The sequence below is a fragment of the Pleurodeles waltl genome, chromosome 10 (assembly GCF_031143425.1).
Source record: "Pleurodeles waltl isolate 20211129_DDA chromosome 10, aPleWal1.hap1.20221129, whole genome shotgun sequence".
NCBI lineage: Eukaryota > Metazoa > Chordata > Amphibia > Caudata > Salamandridae > Pleurodeles > Pleurodeles waltl.
This window is the reverse complement of record NC_090449.1, coordinates 638496800-638515601: the sequence shown is the minus strand read 5'-3', so window position 1 is coordinate 638515601 and position 18802 is coordinate 638496800. Positions and strand designations below refer to the sequence as shown.

At 40.2% G+C, this 18802-nt stretch overlaps 1 protein-coding gene across 3 annotated transcripts in view; it reads right to left on the bottom strand.

The window, feature by feature from the left end:
- The window catches only part of DPP6 (dipeptidyl peptidase like 6), a 1951083-nt gene that overhangs the window by 813671 nt on the left and 1118610 nt on the right, over window positions 1-18802 (bottom strand). The gene's annotated exons all lie outside the window — the stretch shown is intronic.

Below are 18802 nucleotides of genomic sequence, written 5' to 3'. Positions count from 1 at the left end.
ATTGATACACATGAGGCCTTATTTACAGATTGTCAGTGGAGCTATGTTTTCATTATTGAGGCAGAATACACAACGCTGGCCCACAAAGGGAAACAAGCATTTGTAAGGCAATGGGTTTCGCGTTTGTTCGAGTAAGAGCTATTAGCATTGTAAATTCCTAACTGGACTTTTCTTGCCACATAAATTGAAAATGCAAATTAAAACAAATGACATAAGCAAGCCAATTCAAAGTGCCATGGCAGCCGCGAGAGTGAAGGACAGACACAAAAAGAAAAAGAAGTTCACTCGTAGCCAAACGTATCAGCAAACATGCAATTATCCATGTAACAGGGTAGAAGGCCAAGGCGGCACCAAAACTGCCTCAAGGAGGAACAAACATAAAGCATTTACCAATGATGACAAAGGATTTCTGAAAGGCAAAACCATGAACGAGTGATAGTGATGGGCGTGCGGTGGGTGTGGTTAAAAGCCCACAGATAGATTACAACACTAAAAAACGGCCTTGACTTTAATGCCTCCTTGTTGGGCTTTCCTAGTCAGTGGGAGTGACATTGGCATAACGAAACTTGAGCCCACCCCCTACAAAGCACATGGAGGGGACTTCTCCGACCCAGTCAGGAGCCTGTGCAGAGTGCCTGCCAGTACACACGGTGTGTGACTCTGTGCTGCAGAAGGGGCCTCCTGGAGCTCGCCCCGCATGAGCTAATGTTACCTCACTGGGGAGCGACCTTAGGGCAAAATACTCGGTCAGACTCAGCTCTCTCATAACTCATCCTGCCACTACTAAAACATTTCACCACCCTCATGATGTGCCCCTGTGACTCTGCCCACTTAGTGCCACTTCCACACATCCCAGGAGTACGCTGGAAATGAACCTCTAAAGCGGGGTTACATTTCCTTGTCCACATTACAAAGGTTACTGATGTGCAGGGAGTTTTATCCTAGCACGTTAAGGTAATTATTGTGTATTTCAGTGACAGATCACCCTAGGTCACACAATAGAGTGTCAGGAACGTTGCAACACTGAAATTGGTGGAATATCACTAATCATAAATTGTCAATCCAGTCTGCCATAATTTACAGCAGTTCCTGACCTGCATGCATGGCATTCCTGGTGGCAACATTCGGTACCCATCAAATATGGTTGTAGAATTCAACGATAGGTGGAGGTAAAAGCAGCACTATTTTGCTCCATCTCCTACTACCATCAAACTATAAATAAGGCTTTCATTGTATAGTGAAATCCAAACACTAATACAAACATATATCTAGATCATGCTTTATCCAAATTACTTTATAATTCTTTGATTACACATACTTGTTAACTAATTGCATGTTTCATTAAATTCACTTGATATGAAAAGCATTTCATTAAAAGTAAGCTGTCAAAGCATTACAATAGGCAGTATTCTCCAACATATATAATGTAATTGATCAGTGTTTCTTACCATCTATAGTCTGCCCCTTCTAGGAGATTTCTGATGTTACAACATAAATGTGTCACTCCCTTTATCTAGAATGAATGGCTACAAGACAAATACTTGACATCATCAGCCAGCTGAAGGTTTCTCTGGAAGGTCCTACCACATTTTGGCTTCAGCAGGTATCTGATTGGAGCTAGCAAGATAGTTTATTACTCAGCTACATTACTAAAGAAAAACTATCTGACACAGAAGCAGCAGTGCAGGGAAATAGGCAGGGCTCTCACACATATCCTGGTTATTCATTCTGTATATCAAGAACTTTGTTCAAATATTTGTTCAAATAATCAGAAAACATATGTACCTCTCCTCCCTCATTATCGGGTTATGTTCAATGGGTGTGGTATTTAATAAAATATCTACTTGCCCATGGGACAGGTTGCTTCATAAATTTTCTTTTCCTGTAAAGAAATCTACTTGTCCCTTTGGTGCCATGTAGTGCACGACAAATTATGACAGCAGTCTCACTATATAAGAGATCTGATAATAGCATCTGATTATGCCATGTCTAATACTGTAGTAGGGCTTGAATACTTGCAGTTTCCTTATTTTGCCCCCTTTCGGCAGATCTATATACTGGGGCTGAAGGAAGCACTAAGCAGTAGTTCCAGGGTTGGAATGCCTTTGAGTCTGTACAAAACTACTAACACATGTTTTAAGGATTTTCACCAGCTTTTCTTCAATCTTTTCAATGAGAAAGGCTGGAAATTTACTCATGACAAGGGTAGAAACAGAAGTTCTTCAAGGAATGGGCAAAAAGTGGTTTGAAGGAAAATAAACTTGTAAGTGATCAAAAGATTTATGCATGAGCAAATCTACATGTGCACATTTGCTCATGCTATAATGAAGTTTACAAATATATTCTAGGAGTACAATTTCCCAATGATCTTCTGTAAATTCTTGAAAGCCATAATTCTGCACTAATGCAAAGACATATAACATGGGTGCACTTTTGAGACTTTCTTTAAGAATTGAGCCCCAAATTAGGTCTGGAGTTAACCAAGACCTTTTGTTTTTATTAAAATTCTATTTCTCTCTCTATTCATCAATCGTCTGTGTTACTGTGAGCAACAGATAATATTCCGCTCTTTAATAAAGAGCATATTGTCACACAAAGTAGTTTTCTTCAGTGCCTCGCACTAATGTAGTAATGTGTACTTTTTGAAAAAAAACCTACTTTTTTTCGCTTTTGCCATTGCTTGTTACAATGGTAAGGGCCTGCCAGCTGTGACAACAAAGTTTTACAAACAACCTGTCAAAACAAGACACGCATTAACAAAACTCAAAAACTGACCACCAATGACAGATCATGTTTCCCATTATCTTGTTGAAACTGGTTACACTGATTTTCCACTATGATTATTTTAGGAAATACTAGTGTGCATCAACACGTTTTACTAAATGATGCTTCAAAAAATTGGTACCTAACATTTCACAGTAATTTAGCAAAACATTTTTCCTATTTGCATTCTTTTTCTGAACATTTTATTTTGAAAGCAAATAATCATCAGTCTTGATTACAAGCTTTCGCTAACATTTGCATCTAATCAGAGAGCGTTCCAGTAGCATTATACATGGCCTTTTATTGTTAACATTTTCAAACGTGTGTCTACATGTTTTTTACTGGAGCCACTGTCAGTTGTGCAGTCCGAACTTATGAAATTTTTTAAGCGCTCACCCTACTAATAAAGGCTTTGCATTAATGAACCATAAATACAAGTTCATCCAGCATTACCACATGGAAATAAATATTACCTCAACTGCAGACAGTTCCGTTCCCTTTCAAGTAGCAAACTCTGGGACGGAGTGATGTAATGCATACAGATGGAATTCGATAAATGGTGGTTTTGGGTAACATAATGAAGATTGGTTGATGCAGACAATGTGTGGCAGCATGATGGATTAATTTAAAAAACACTTTAATTTAAAACGTACAGCAACTTGAAAATAACTATTATCTGCAATATAGATTTAAAAAGATGGCCACTGTATTAAGGTTTATATCATTTTACATTCAATGTCTAACAACTTTCCCTGAATGATTAAAGGTCATGGAGTTGCTGAAGAAAACCCAAATGTCAGCTTCAGTGCAGATAATGCATCCATTCATACCCTACCTTTACCTCTGGGCTACATGACTGAGGAAGACACAAGGATTTTCAAATTGGTCAAATCATGAATGAAGAGAATTATACACTTTATTGATAGGGGAAGGTCTTGGTGTTTACCTTTGCTGTTCCTAGTGTGTGAAGGGATCTAGGAAGTCACTAAACAGTATTCCTCAATACATTACTTTGCTGAAAAATAGGTTGATGGAATTATCAGCCAGAGGTGGCATGACAGTAGTACAACATCATAAAGATCAAAGGATCAAGGTCTGCCAAGATCCGAACTGAAAAATAAAAGGAAACCTAGAGGCTTATAAATTGATTGGGTCACAAAGGGATAAGACCAGAATATTGTATTTAAAATATCGTACTTCAGAAATATTGTAGCTAAAATAGTGAGCACCACAGCACAATATCATCAAGGAAAGTACATATATGTAAGTATAAATATACTATTCATATGTCTATGTAATGTAAATTCATAGTATATGTCACCAAGGCATGTATAATAAATGTATCTCCATCTGTATATGCATACTTTAAGAATAGTGTGGTAACCAATACTAAAACTAAGATATTTTGTTTGATAATATTTTTCGACACAATATTGTGACATAATATGTGAAGAAATTGTTAAAATCTTATAGACTCCAAACAAGGAAGTAAACACATTAAACATTTTATGACTTAATTCAGAGGATGTTATAGAAAAACAATTTTAACAATTAATTAGAACATTGGAATGCTGGAAGCTTAATTGAAAACAATGGAGTGCTGCGGGCTTTTACTGGCTGGTAAAAGCCCGCAGCGCCAACATTCCAATGTTCGCTCTGTTCACAGCAACAGCTGTGAACAAAGCCTCACGGAGCCCGAGGGGATTTTAATCCCATCGGGCTCCGTGAACATATATTTTTTTTAATAGAACATTCTGCCCTGAGTGGCAGAATGTTCTAATAGCCTTAGAACCCGCCGTAGCGGGCTCTACCGGCTATTAAAGTCCCTCTCCCTTGTTAAATGCCCTCGCCTTCGGCTCAGGCATTTAACGCGGGGAGCGGGCCTTTAATAGCCGGTAGAGCCCGCTACGGCGGGTTCTAAGGCTATAATGGTATGCACACCTACAGAGGGTTGACAAAGAACTAAAGCAATGGAAAGTTCCAAAATGTAATGTAATATCTACTGAACTTATATCGAGGAATATGAGAAATTGCTAAACATGTTGCAAAACATTACTAAAAATGCTAATCTTCAAACCCATAAATATGTTTTCAACAAAATTCTCTATGACATGGACACAATAGATACCACATGTACCAAATGTAGAAAAGAAGTGAATGGCTTCCAAATGTCACTGCACTGCCTCAGTTTGCAAGAATTCTGAAGTACTCCTCATACCACTATCCATGTCTTTGTGAGACCAATTAGGGTGAGATATTACCTTTTCAATAAGGTTTTAATAAAGTTTAACAGTTGAGGTACAATTGGTATGAATCTGACAGAATTCTTAACAATTAAAAATCTCTGATTGAAGGCCAAGATGTGGCTCAAATTCATAAGGAGGTGCCTCGATCATGCAAGAGGGTTTTTATCCCAAATGAATGAGTTAAACTGTAATTGTGGCAGATGCTTGTGATAAAACTAGAATGAGGTATATAACTTCATGAAGATCTCCTATGTTCCCATAAGATTGTAGAATGGGGAAAAAATCAAAGTGCAGGAAGCTTAGTTTACTGAACAACATAGTGACATTAAGGATGTACAGCTTATTTAGGAGTTTGAGTCTTCATGAAGGTGTTGTCTGTGTGCATCACTAAGAAGAAGAGAATGTATTTAACTCAAAATAAAAATGAAAATTAACTGTTTGGATACAAGATGATACTGCAAATGAAGATGTTCTGTGAAGATGTTCTGACCAGCACTTGCTGATCATGCTAAGGAAATGATCTTGTTTGCTTCTATGTAAGAGCGAAGGAATGACTAGGAGAGACATCTCAAAGATGTCCCTGAGAAAGGTTAAGACTAAACACATGTAAAAAACATGATTTCTAAATTCATTTCTGTCAGAAATCAGCCACTTGTAGGATATAAACAGCAGTGTTAGTTTAATATAAAGGGATCTACATGTTCCAAATGTTTGCAAAGTGTCACATGTAGCCCAAGCTTCTGTCCTTGTATTTGTAGAGACATTGCGGAGTGTGTCTACCACAACATAAGGGGTGCAAATCTTTATTTTTTACTTAATCTTTGAGAAAAGTACTTTATTTAAGCCACTGCACTGCATTTGTTCCTGAACATACTCATTCTCTACATTCTGCAATGACTGTATTGAGGAAGAGTAGGAATCACCATAAAGAGAATAACTGTTGGATAGTCAGTGCACTATTATGCCCTCACCCAACATCTCTAATTGGAAAAATGAATATGTGCAAATATTTAGGTGGATTACATCCCACTTTGTTGTACCATATTGCCTTTGAAACCTGCTATCATATCCTTACAGTACATCTGGCTCTCTTCTTCCCAGAGGACTCAGCAAAAGGTTGGTATCTGGCCTGTTGGGTATTCCACCATGGTGACAAATCCCCTTAATGGTACCTAGCTGGTCTTCCCCCAGGGATGACAATAATGCTATGATACATGGCAGTAACAGAGGCATGTTGTTTTTTTTATTTTATTTTTTTATCTGATGGTCAAGTTATGATTCCATTTTACCTTTTTTAAATGCCCCATCTAAATTTGAAATGAGTAACTATCTGACTGAAGGGAAAATACAAATACCCTAGTATTAGACAGATTTCTAATCCCTGAGTGAGACAGGGCCATGTGAGTGGTGTGGGCAGGTGTGTGTGCTTGTGCATCCCACTTGGAAATATGACTACATCCCCTATATGAAGCATACATTCTAGTTTCTCTTGTTTCTGTGTCGCAAATTATAGAGACATTATGATACTTTACAATAATTTTGCGCGTTGGACAAGGATACAAGGGTAGACTCTTTGCTTGGCAAAATTGCCCTGTGTATTTAATCAAAGCTGAGTTGTGGTCACCACTTTTTATGAGCCTCTTAGGTGTCACAAATGGTTGCACCTCTTACACGGTAAAGGTTATGTGTCATAGTTTGAATAAGTATAAAATGTTGGAAAGGGTCCCTGTAGTTTGGTACATGTTTAAATGGTAGCAGCATGAAAGCTCATCTGGTCAGTGCTGGTGCTACAGGGCAATACATGGACACAGGAGGTATTTGGGAATTTAGGCCTAATTGCTCTAAATTGCAGGGTCTGGATAAATAGAGAGCTTGAAAAGGCATCCAAGGTGGGACATGGAAAATACCATGCAACTATTGTGTGATCTGACTGGGCACTTGCCTGGATCAGTCAGCATCTGTTAGCCAGGTGTAGTTGTCGCAGGATGTCTTTACTATGAGTGGAGAAGGCTCAACAGTTAATTACTCCTAGGCTGTGGAGGGGGTGTAAAAGAGAGACAGGTGTACACAATGTGCTTCCTGAGTATCTACTGGTCAGTCACTATGGGTTATACCATTCCTTGCTTCTTTTTTTTATAAGAGGAAAAATAAATAAGTGTGATTTACTGTGTCCAATTAAGAGCTGTTCGCAAGCATAAAAACAATATTCAACCATATGTTTTGGACACTGAAGTCTCTAGCAGACCCTTAAGCTTTATAGGACACTGGTGCCATTTAGGATTCCCAAGGCAACTCTCAAGCCCTGGGTCAATATAATCAATCAATTTTGAGCTTAGATCTCCAGAGTGAGCACTAAGCATCACACTCTGGTGGCTTCCACAAATAGTAATTAGGGAGAATGTTCTCATGCACAAACAAATTACCCATTAGTCCATTGAGCTGTTGACTTTACCTTAGCCCTTTTCTAAGACGTGTTGGTGACTAAAGAGAATGTCCAGTTTTAACCTCACAGTTGTGAAGGTAAGCCCCAGTAATACATGGATAGTTAGTAATAGGATCTGTTTGTCATTCACTAGAACTTTCTACATACATGGATGAAGAAAGCAGAAGCAGAAAATGGATTGGGTTTTGCCTGGGTAGAATGGGGAAGTCAAAATGCCTCACTGTACATGTCACTGGTAAACAACATGTTGTCTTAAAAGAGTCCTTTTTTATAATTTCATGAAATTTCTCTTTAAAAATTGCACAATATTGCACGGCCCTTGAGATACTGACCCTTCTATTATGCCCTATTACAGACAGTGTTTTAATTAAAGTTCCCTAGAAGGAAAAATGCCCTGTCCCTAAAGCCATTTTCTATTAGGAATGGGAATTGAAAGTCCTACACCAATTCAAATACATATTAGCCTCCGTGTCGACAGGATCACCAGGGAAATTAGGACACTCTTGCTCAATTAATGTATTGCAGAGAGGATAATGGATGTGACGGAAACTTAAGCCTTGTCACAGTTGAATCTCTTAAAGTTAGTCCTTGCTACAATTTTGTTACAGAGCAGCACAAACATCAATAACACTGGATGATTTTTGTCAAGTCTTTGTTTCGTTTTAAAACAAAGGGAAACCAAGGTCATGTTTGGCCTCCTTTTGTGCCTCAGATCTCTGAGTACAATCTTGTCGCACTTCATCACTGTGAACAAGTAACACTTGTTTATTTTCTTTGCTATGTGTAGGATTATTTTGTTCTGTTTTTGGCATCCTTCTTGTAATACATATACTACAAAGCCTGTAGATGTTTTTACCTGTCATACACCTCTAACGCAATCCCAGAACAGAGAAGGTACAGTCAGGGATAGATATAGAGGAGGCCCGAGAGGGTTCAAGGAATTGTGAAAAGAGCTATAATTTGTCCAAGGCATGCATTCAAATGGGTCTACTCCTATTGTGCACCCAATATGCAGGTTACACTGGACGACTTCCTGGTTGGCAAACATTTGATATGTGCTATTAGAAATACTGAGTCATGAAACACAAACAGTTTATTTGGGAGTCACTTCCACAAGCCATCCTTATTTACAAGATTCCTTCTAGTTGAACAAGATGTAATGATGCACAGGCTTTCTTCAACTACCAGGAGAAGTGTGGTTTGAGTAAGCACAATAATGAATCCCTTCCTGATGGGTTCTCCCATCATCTTCATATTAATTGTACTGTGCAGGTTGTATATTAACACCACACCCCTGCTCCAACTGACTTACTTTTCCCCACACACTGCTACTGGAGCAGGAAAGGCTCACCATTTCTCCCTACGAATATTTTCAAGGAATGCATGTGTCTAGGTGATCTAGGTGTCTAGAATGGTTTGTTAATCTGCTTATACATGACCCAAAGTGCTGACTCTTAATAGAGTACAGAGAATTTGAAGAGATCGCATCCAAAATGTATCCAAGACTTCAAATCAGTAGGGATATTGGAGGGATATACACAATTCAAGAGACTTTTAAGACAGACACATCTACATTTTCCAATCAGCCTTTTGTTACACCGTCTGCCACCTCAACTAGATGCTTCCAGGGATACTGGATAGTTGTACATCTTTAAATGCAATATGAGCTAAATAATGAACGCCCTATGTTGATATATTGTCTTGTACCTCAGGTGGAGTGCTGTGTCTTCCACCAAGGTAGACTCATGTCTGTCTGTCTCAGCGATTTAGGGGGCATATGTACAAGCAAAATAAACATTTGACGACAATATTTAGCAAATAAAATTGTTTAATTTGAGATCTACCCAGTATTGTAACATTTCAAAGGATAGAAAAGCACAGATTTTTACCATAACTCTTGGAATTCCAGTATCGGAGCAAACCGATCGGGTCTTGGATACAGGTCCGTGGTGTAATGATCCTTCGGTTCGCAATATCTATAACTAACTAGGCTGAAGCTATTTAAATGAGCACTAGAACGTTAGCGACGTACCAAAGGCAACAAAGTAACTTCTTGTTGATACAAATGTGTGTTTTCTATTCACTGTTATGCTTACTGTAGTGCCAATTTCTTACATGTATACTTGTCCCACATTCCCAGATTCATTTACAGAATACACAAAACAAATCCCTGGGTCATTGCAGATCACCTCATCAAGGGGTTTGCAGAATATGATGTGACCATTTACAAATTGATTTTCCTGCTTCAGTTTGAATAAAGCTCCCCTTGGACTTCCTGTTTTCTGCTGATACACTACTGTTCTCAAGGTCTGATTTATCGTTTGAGCGTTAGGTCACGTTGGAGGCAAGCTGTGCAGGGCTGATAACCACCTGTTCTTGAAGAATGATATGCCATCACCAAAAAATATTATTTTATAAAGGTTTAGTTTTTCTGCTAAGGCCTTGTGTGAAAAACATAGCCCTAGTGAAACTCTAAACAGAATGGGCAAGATGGTAAAATCTGATTGAGTTCTGAAAAAGCCAAACTGACTTGAGGAAACAAACAAATGCAACATTTCTACCCGTATATATGTTTGACTTATTTCTACAGCGCCTAAAAACTGAATATGTCATGCGAGCCCTTGTATTATAATAAATTATTATCAGAATCCCTGGGCTTTCAGTTGTTTTCTTCCTTTACTACGATACGATTTAGGTTTGAAATGATTCCAAAAGAACTCAGTCCTGTAAAAAAATGTTTTCATAAAACTGTACTTCTATTTATAAATTTGTACGTGTATCTATATACCTATATTTGTATAACTACGTTATTAGATCTGAGTTTCCATTGAGAAGGCCATTATCACTTTGTTTATGACTTTAGCAGTGTTTGAGAGATATGCTTGAAACTCGCTAGTCTAATAGCAAAGCTAGCTAAGATTCGCACATTTCCATTACGGGAACTATAAAGGGTGGGGGGGATTGAAGTAAAAAAAATGAAAAGGTTCCATTTTAATTTCCATAATCAACTTTGTTCTACGCTACAGGAGGAAATTGGAAGGTAGTTAGGAAGTCAAGCATCTAATGTCCACAGACTTTATCCCAAATTTAAAAGCATGCAGTCTAAGTTAAATGCTTATTTTTTGTTTCACCAAATGAAAACAAAAACGCCCACTTCTTAGCAACAGGAGCAACATCCACAATTTTGAGACGAGCAGGTGGCCCTAACATTTGCAACTGAGAATCACAGTTGTATCTAAAATGTGAGTCATGGTATACAGAGGAGAAGAAGAGGTTGAAGCCTTTAATTGGTTCTTTACTTCAAGAAGAGGAATTACTATTTAATATGCACAAAGGAGATTGTAGAAAAAGAAACAGCAAGCACTAACCCATGGTTTGGGAGTTTCTCTCACACCTTCCATAAGAGGAAAACAACAATGCTAGGAGGGTAGCATGCAAACTCTCCTACCTCAAGTTGCATTCCAAATCTCAAAACAGAAAAGGCACTTGAAGGTTAAGCATGTAAAGGATTCGGAACTTTGTGTTTAATCAGTGTAAAAAAAATAAAACAAGATGAAGGACCCAGAAAACACCTGTATGTGTTTCTGGGCAGGTGCTGCAGAAGATGGAGGATGAGAACAACCCACACCTGAGCATCTTTGCTTTGTAATGTAATGTGGTGAATAAAATGCTGGAACTGAGAAAGAGAGGGTGGGGATCTCTACAGAAGCATCTTCAGTAAAAAAGCAGCAACATTTCTTATAGTTTAAACTGTCTATTTCACACTACAGTTTTTTATGCACTTTATAAAAAAAAAACACAAAAATACAAAATATGAAAACCATATAAAAAGTTATTTTGAAGACCACCCACATTATTGTTTAAAAGAGCTTCTCACGCATTAATCCCAGACCCAGTTACAATAACTGGTGAATTTGAAGGTTGTCATGGTTTTAATTTGTAACCATACCTGTACTTTAACTGTGTCTTTAAAAAATTGATATCTATAAACATGTATATATGAGCTATATATATATATATATATATATATAATCCAGAAACCGGTGAAAAGCAGTTCACCGGACGGCTGCACAATGTCAGTCAAGGATCCGGTATTAAGCTGAGAAACGAGCAATCCAAATAGTTGTTCATCCGCTATTTTATTGCAATAATTCTCAAATAGTAGTCACAATTACCCTGTCCCGGACAAATGTCTACACGTTTCGGCTAACGCCTTCAACTGGACATTGGCAGACATCTATTCACACATCTATTTATGAAAAACAGCCCTTCTTTTGTTTCAATGACACCATGTACGTGCTGAAAACGGCGGCCATCTTTAAATATGATAATTACATATAAATATATTAGAGAAAAATGTCATCATGTTAATTTCATTACTGCTGTTAATCATCAAAAATTATTGTGAGATGAATAAACATTAATTACTGAGGGTGTCAGCTGGCAAAAGAAGTTATATAAATATATATATATATATATATATATATAAATATAAATACAATATTACCAATAATTTATAATTTATAATTTAGTCCGAACCAACCACCCCAATAACAGATTCAATTAAAAAGCAATTAAATATCTAACACATATGGGCGAAGAGAGTTTGATGTGCCAAATCGAGATTGTAGCCATAAATTATACAAAATAAAAATACAACCTTAATTTGTATTTGAAAAATACAGACAATCAAAATGTTGGCCTCAGCAATGTGTCTGTCATCCAATGAGCAGTCTCATGGTAGTTCAAATCAATTAGATGACAAATATAATTAACCTCATATATAAAAATATATATATATCAACATAGTAAAAACAAAAAGAAAGTTATAATCAAACCGCCAATATTAATAAAGTGCTTAGTGCCAAAGTGCAACCATACCTAAAATACAATGTGATAAACAATGTGCGCAAGATAAAAATATTATTCAATTGTGAATCTGGCTATCCTAGTTCCAGCACCAATTTAAAACAGATCTTCAATTAAAAAGGTCATCAACATAATACTATGACTATGAGGACTCTTAGAGATCAATTCTGTAAAGGAGAAGGATATCAGAGATGGACATATAACTCAGCATCTAAATTGTGCCGCCATTGGCTCTCAGAGCCAAGTAATAAAATCATTTTAGATTCCATCTGTCTTAAATCTGCCGTTCTATCTCCTCCTCACAAATTTATTTTGATAGTTTTAATTCCATAAAATGTAAATGAACTGCAGTCACCTGGATGGACCTCCCAGAAATGTTTGGCTAGTGGATATGATCTATCATGATTTTTTATCCCTATAGAATGTTGTAAAAATCTAACTTTGAGTTTATGGATGGTGCTGCCGATGTACTGTTTTTTTGTATATATCAATAACATACTGGCAGTCACCAGTAGTTAGTTATAGTGCCGTTTGACAAATCCTCATGACATTTTCAAAACTAGTTTACCAGTCAATTCTGCTGTCTGGAAAGTTTCTGGATGATTCAGCAAGTGGGGGCTGCAAAAAAAAGTGGGGGGTCCCAAAATGCATTTTCCCCCTTGCCATTTCCCATAGGGATTTTAGAAACGACGACAGCCCTAACCTCTGGACGTAACTACACCAAATTTGGCAGGAAGATAGATCTTGGTCTAGAAAGCTCTCTTATTGTAGTTTGGTGTAAAAAAAAAATTGTCGTTTTGGACTTATGAAAGAAAAAATATTTATGTATATTCAGAGATGCAGATCTATGCACCACCAGCAATATCTGTGATTGGCTGGTTGCAACTTGACAGAAATGGTGCAGCCACTATTTTGTGTGTCAGCACTCAGTCCTGTGAGGGGGGGAGGGGGTGGGGTAAAGATGCAACAGGATATAAGGGGTCAAGACAGAGATATCCTGACCCTATTGGACTGATGGAGGTGTCTGTTATGGACCTCTCATGGGTAAGAAATTGGCCAAAAATGTGGCATGTGAGGATCTGCTGCACTCAGCGCGCCACCCAATGTGAATCCAGTACCCCAATTAAAAACAAAATACACCTAATCACAGACACACTCCCATTCACACTCACACATCCACAAAGCTATTACCATGCCCCATTGCAGACCCACACAGCCACTGACTCGCACACCCACTTGCACACCCACTCATACACCAACTCACACACACATACAGCCACTCACACAGCCAGTCACAAACCCACCCACAAAACCACTCGCACACCCACTCACAGACCCTCACAGCCACTCATACACCCACTCACAGACCCACTCAAATATCCACTCACAGATCCACTAACCACTACTACACCAGTAGCGACCAACAGAGTCACTCACACGCCCACTCACACACCCACCTACACATCCACACACTCACAAATCCACTCACATACCCATACAGCCACTTACACACCCACTCAGACCCACACAACCACTTGCACAACCATTCACAGATCCACACAGTCACTCATAAACCCACTCACACACCCACTCACACACTCACACACCCACATATACACTCTGTTAGAAATGGAGTCTTTGGTTGGCAGTCAGGTTACCCTCTGTCCAAGCAAGGACCCTCACTCTAGTCAGGGTAAAAGAGAATCACCCTCAGCTAACCCCTGCTTATCCCCTTGGTAGCTTGGCACAAGCAGTAGGCTTAACTTCAGAGTGCTAGGTGTAAAGTATTTGTACTAACACACACAGTAACTTAATGAAAACACTACAAAATGACACAACACAGGTTTAGAAAAATAGAGAATATTTATCTAAACAAAGCAAGACCAAAATGACAAAAATCCACAATACACAAGTCAAGTTATCAATTAAAAAGCAAAAAGAGTCTTCATGTTGTTTAAAACACACACTAATACTGTTAGCATGAAAATGTACCTTAGGTACGTAAAAAATAACCCAGCACGGGTGAGTGTGCATCAAAAAGGGCTTGCGATGCATCGTTTTCACTCACGAGTGAGACCTTGCGTCGCTTCTCCTTTCATCGGGTCGGCGTGTTGTTTCTTCTCTCTGCAGGAGAGCGATGCGTCGATCTGATCAGCACTCTCAGGTCCGGGCAGGCCTTGCTTTGTTTTTACATGCCCAGGGGTACTTGCGTCAGAAAACCAGATGCACGATGAACTGAAAAACAGGCAGTGTGGGTTGCAATCGCCCAGCCTCCGTTAGCAATGCTGCGTGTCGTTTCTCCAGCTCCGTGCGTCGATTCTTCAGTTGCGTTGTAGGCAAGCATGGATTTCTTCCTCTTAGGCTGCCAGCTTCTCCTTTCAGGGTCCGAGGAACTGGATGGGCACCACAGGGCAGAGAAGGAGTCTCTCCAGAGACTCCAGGTGCTGGCAGAGAGAATTCTTTGCTGTCCCTGAGACTTCAAACAACAGGAGGCAAGCTCTAAATCAAGCTCTTTGAGATCTTCACAAAAAGGAAGGCAACACAAAGTCCTGTCTTTGCCCTCTTACTCCGGCAGAAGCAGCAACTGCAGGATAGCTCCACAAAGCACAGTCATGGGCAGGGCTGCTCTTCTTCCTCAGCTCTTCAGCTCTTCTCCAGGCAGAGGTTCCTCTTGGTTTCCAGAAGTGTTCTAAAGTGTGTGGTTTTGGGTGCCCTTCTTATACCCAATTTCTCATTTGAAGTAGGCCTACTTCAAAGCAAAGTCTCTTTTGAATGTGAAATCCTGCCTTGCCCAGGCCAAGCCCTAGACACTCACCAGGGGGTTGGAGATTGCATTGTGTGAGGGCAGGCACAGCCCCTTCAGGTGAGAGTGACCACACCTCCACTCCCTCCTAGCACAGATGGCTCATCAGGAAATGCAGACTACACCCCAGCTCCCTTTGTGTCACTGTCTAGTGGGAGGTGCAACCAGCCCAACTGTCAAACTGACCCAGACAGGGAATCCACAAACAGGCAGAGTCTCAGAAATGGTATAAGCAAGAAAATGCTCACTTTCTAAAAGTGGCATTTTTAAACACACAGGGGCATATTTATACTCCGTTTGCGCCGGAATTGCGTGTTTTTTTTTACGCAATTTCGACGCAAAACTAACTCCATATTTATACTTTGGCGTTAGACGCGTCTAGCGCCAAAGTCCATGGAATTAGCGTCATTTTTTAGCGTGGACACCTACTTTGCGTTAATGAGATGCAAGGTAGGCGTTCCCGTCTAAAAAATCGACTCCGAGGCATGTGCGTCGGATTTATACTCCCGGACAAAAATCACGCCCGGGAGTGGGCGGGTAAAAAAAAATGACGTATGGCTGCTTTTGCGCCGGTTTTTTGCGCCTGCAAAAGGCAGGCGTTAAGGGACCTGTGGGCTCTGAAGGAGCCCAGAGGTGCCCTCCCATGCCCCCAGGGACCCCCCCTGTCACCCTTGCCCACCCCAGGAGGACACCCAAGGCTGGAGGGACCCATCCCAGGGACATTAAGGTAAGTTCAGGTAAGTATTTTTTTTATTTTTTTTTGTGGCATAGGGGGGCCTGATTTGTGCCCCCCTACATGCCACTATGCCCAATGACCATGCCCAGGGGACAGAAGTCCCCTGGGCATGGCCATTGGGCAAGGGGGCATGACTCCTGTCTTTGCTAAGACAGGAGTCATTTCTATGGGGGTTGGGAGTGAAAAACAAATGGCACAAATCGGGTTGAGGCGCAAAAATTGCCTCAACCTGACTTGCCCCATTTCTTGACGCCCAAGCTCCATTTTCCCCTACGCCGGCGCTTCCTGGTGTACGTCTTTTTTTTAACGCACACCAGACGGCGCCGGCGGCTAACGCCGGCTAACGTCATTCAATAAGTACGGCGCCCGCATGGCGCTTCAGAATGGCATTAGCCGGCGCTAATTTTTTTGACGCAAAACTGCGTTAGCGCAGTTTTGCGTCAAAAAGTATAAATATGGGCCACAATCTCAAAATCAACTTCACTAAAAGATGTATTTTTCAATTGTGAGCTCAGAGATCCCAAACTCCACATGTCCATCCGCTCCCAAAGGGAATCTACACCATAATCAGATTTAAAGGTAGCCCCCATGTTAACCTATGAGAGGGACAGGGCTTGCAACAGTGATAAATGAATTTAGCAATATTTCACTGTTAGGACATATAAAACACATTATTACTATATGTCCTACCTTAACCATACACTGCACCCTGCCCTTGGGGCTACCTAGGGCCTACCGTAGGGGTGCCTTGCATGTAAGAAAATGGAAGGTTTAGGCCTGGCAAGTGGGTACACTTGCCAAGTCGAATTTACAGTTAAAACTGCACACACAGACACTGCAGTGGCAAGTCTGAGACATGATTACAGAACTACTTATGTGGGTGGCACAACCAGTGCTGCAGGCCCACTAGTAGTATTTGATTTACAGGCACTGGGCACCTCTAGTGCACTGTACTAGGGAATTACTAATAAATCAAATATGCCAATAATGGATAAGCCAATTACATACACATTTTGTAAATGAGCACTTGCACTTTAGCACTGGTTGGCAGTGGTAAAGTGCCCAGAGTAACAAAAACAGCAAAATCAGAGTCCAGCACACATCAACAACCTGGGAAACAAAGGCAAAAAGTTAAGGGAGACCATGCCAAGGATGAAAATGTCTAATACACTCATTCAAGCACCCACACACCCACTCACACATCCATAGAGCCACAAACACACCCACTCACAGACCCAAAAAATATTCACATATCCACTCTGAGCCACAGAGCCACTCACAAGTGCACTCACCCACCCACCCAAACACTCACACATCCACTTGCACACTCACACACACCCACTTGCACACCCATACAGCCACTCACACACCCACTCACAAACCCATAGTGGGGGTTTGGCGCTATGTGGGGGGTGGGCCGCAGAGCCAGGAAGCAGGCCAGGCCCTCCAGCCAACCCCACCTGGCATGGACAAAGGCTGCGTGCAGTGTGAGGTTGGCTTCATGCGAGGGGTTAGCTGCAGGGCTTCACCGCATTCACTAAAAACACAAAGGTTACAGGGATGTTATGGTTAGGTTCAGATTTAAACACACAAGCCCATAGAAATTCAGCAGTTATAGCTATACTGAGCTCCAGAAACTATAACATATGTCCTAAGGTAACTTGAACTCACGCCTCGGCAATGCAAAGTTTTCTCATCAATCATCTTACAGCAAAAGCTGCAATGATATTATGAGTGTTAAAATAGAAGATATCATGAGTGATGTAATATGTAGGGTAATTAGCAGTGCATGGCGAGGGCGCAAGTTTTAGTCATCTTAGGGCCCGAGTTAAAATTACTTGAGATAACAATAACTATAACTGCTGAATTACTATTGTTTTGTGGGTGGAAAATCTGAACCTAACTATAACGTCCCTGTAACCTTTGTTTTTTAGTGAACATCTAATATGTTTCTTAATTCTATCCCCTAACTGCCTGTAACCTTTGGTTTTTCAGTGAATTTCTATGGTCTTTTAACGTAAGGTAATATTTAATTATCATATGTTAATAAAACCGCTGCCGTGCAAGGCCTTCGGCTGTGAGCAGTGGGGGGTTGGCTGCATGCAGCTACCACACGCTGCTCATGGCCCTCAGCCATGCATGACGGGGGCTTAGCCACAGGGACTGGCCTGTGGCCAGAGCCTGTGGCTCACCCCCTCATATACAGTCACCCCACACCATGCACGGCCTTCAGCCATGCGCACTGGAGGGTACTGTTCTTTCTATTTGTATTAATTGTATACGACTATTTAATCACTATTCCTATTTTAGATGCTTTGAATCCAATTGGTAAAGACATGTAAATCCTAAACTTGAAAACTGCCCAGAAGGTAAACTATCTATAGACATGGGGTTAGAGAAACTGTCAATTTGTATATTCACCCTTCTCTTTTTCACATGGAAACAGCTTTTCATGTGGAGAAATTTCTTTCTTATGCTGCTGAAGCTGGGAGAGGGATGCACTGCCAATGTTTGTGTAGAACCACAGATTTGACAGGTAAATGATCACCATATATTCCGAACTCACACAAACAGGCCTGTTCACGAAGGCATTTTGAAGTATGTAAAGTTGTACTCCTGTTGTACTGTGTCTCATACACTTCCGCTTTGTGAATTGACCAAAACATTTTGCTAATAGGGAGTTGCATGTCTTAAAGCGAATCAAAAAGACATCAAAAAGTAAGGAAACGGAGCACTCCTGCACATATCACTGCTTTTGTGGATTTAGAGAATTACACTCGTTTTTTCCGAAAATCCAACCAGCTTTCAAATTTTCAACAACAGCAAATGGCATCTGGGCCCTTCATCTGTGGGCAAATATGACATTTATGTGCACTACTGTGTTCCAACAGCTTTATTAAAGGGCCTTTCACAATTTGTAGAGCACATAAGCATGCCTCAGA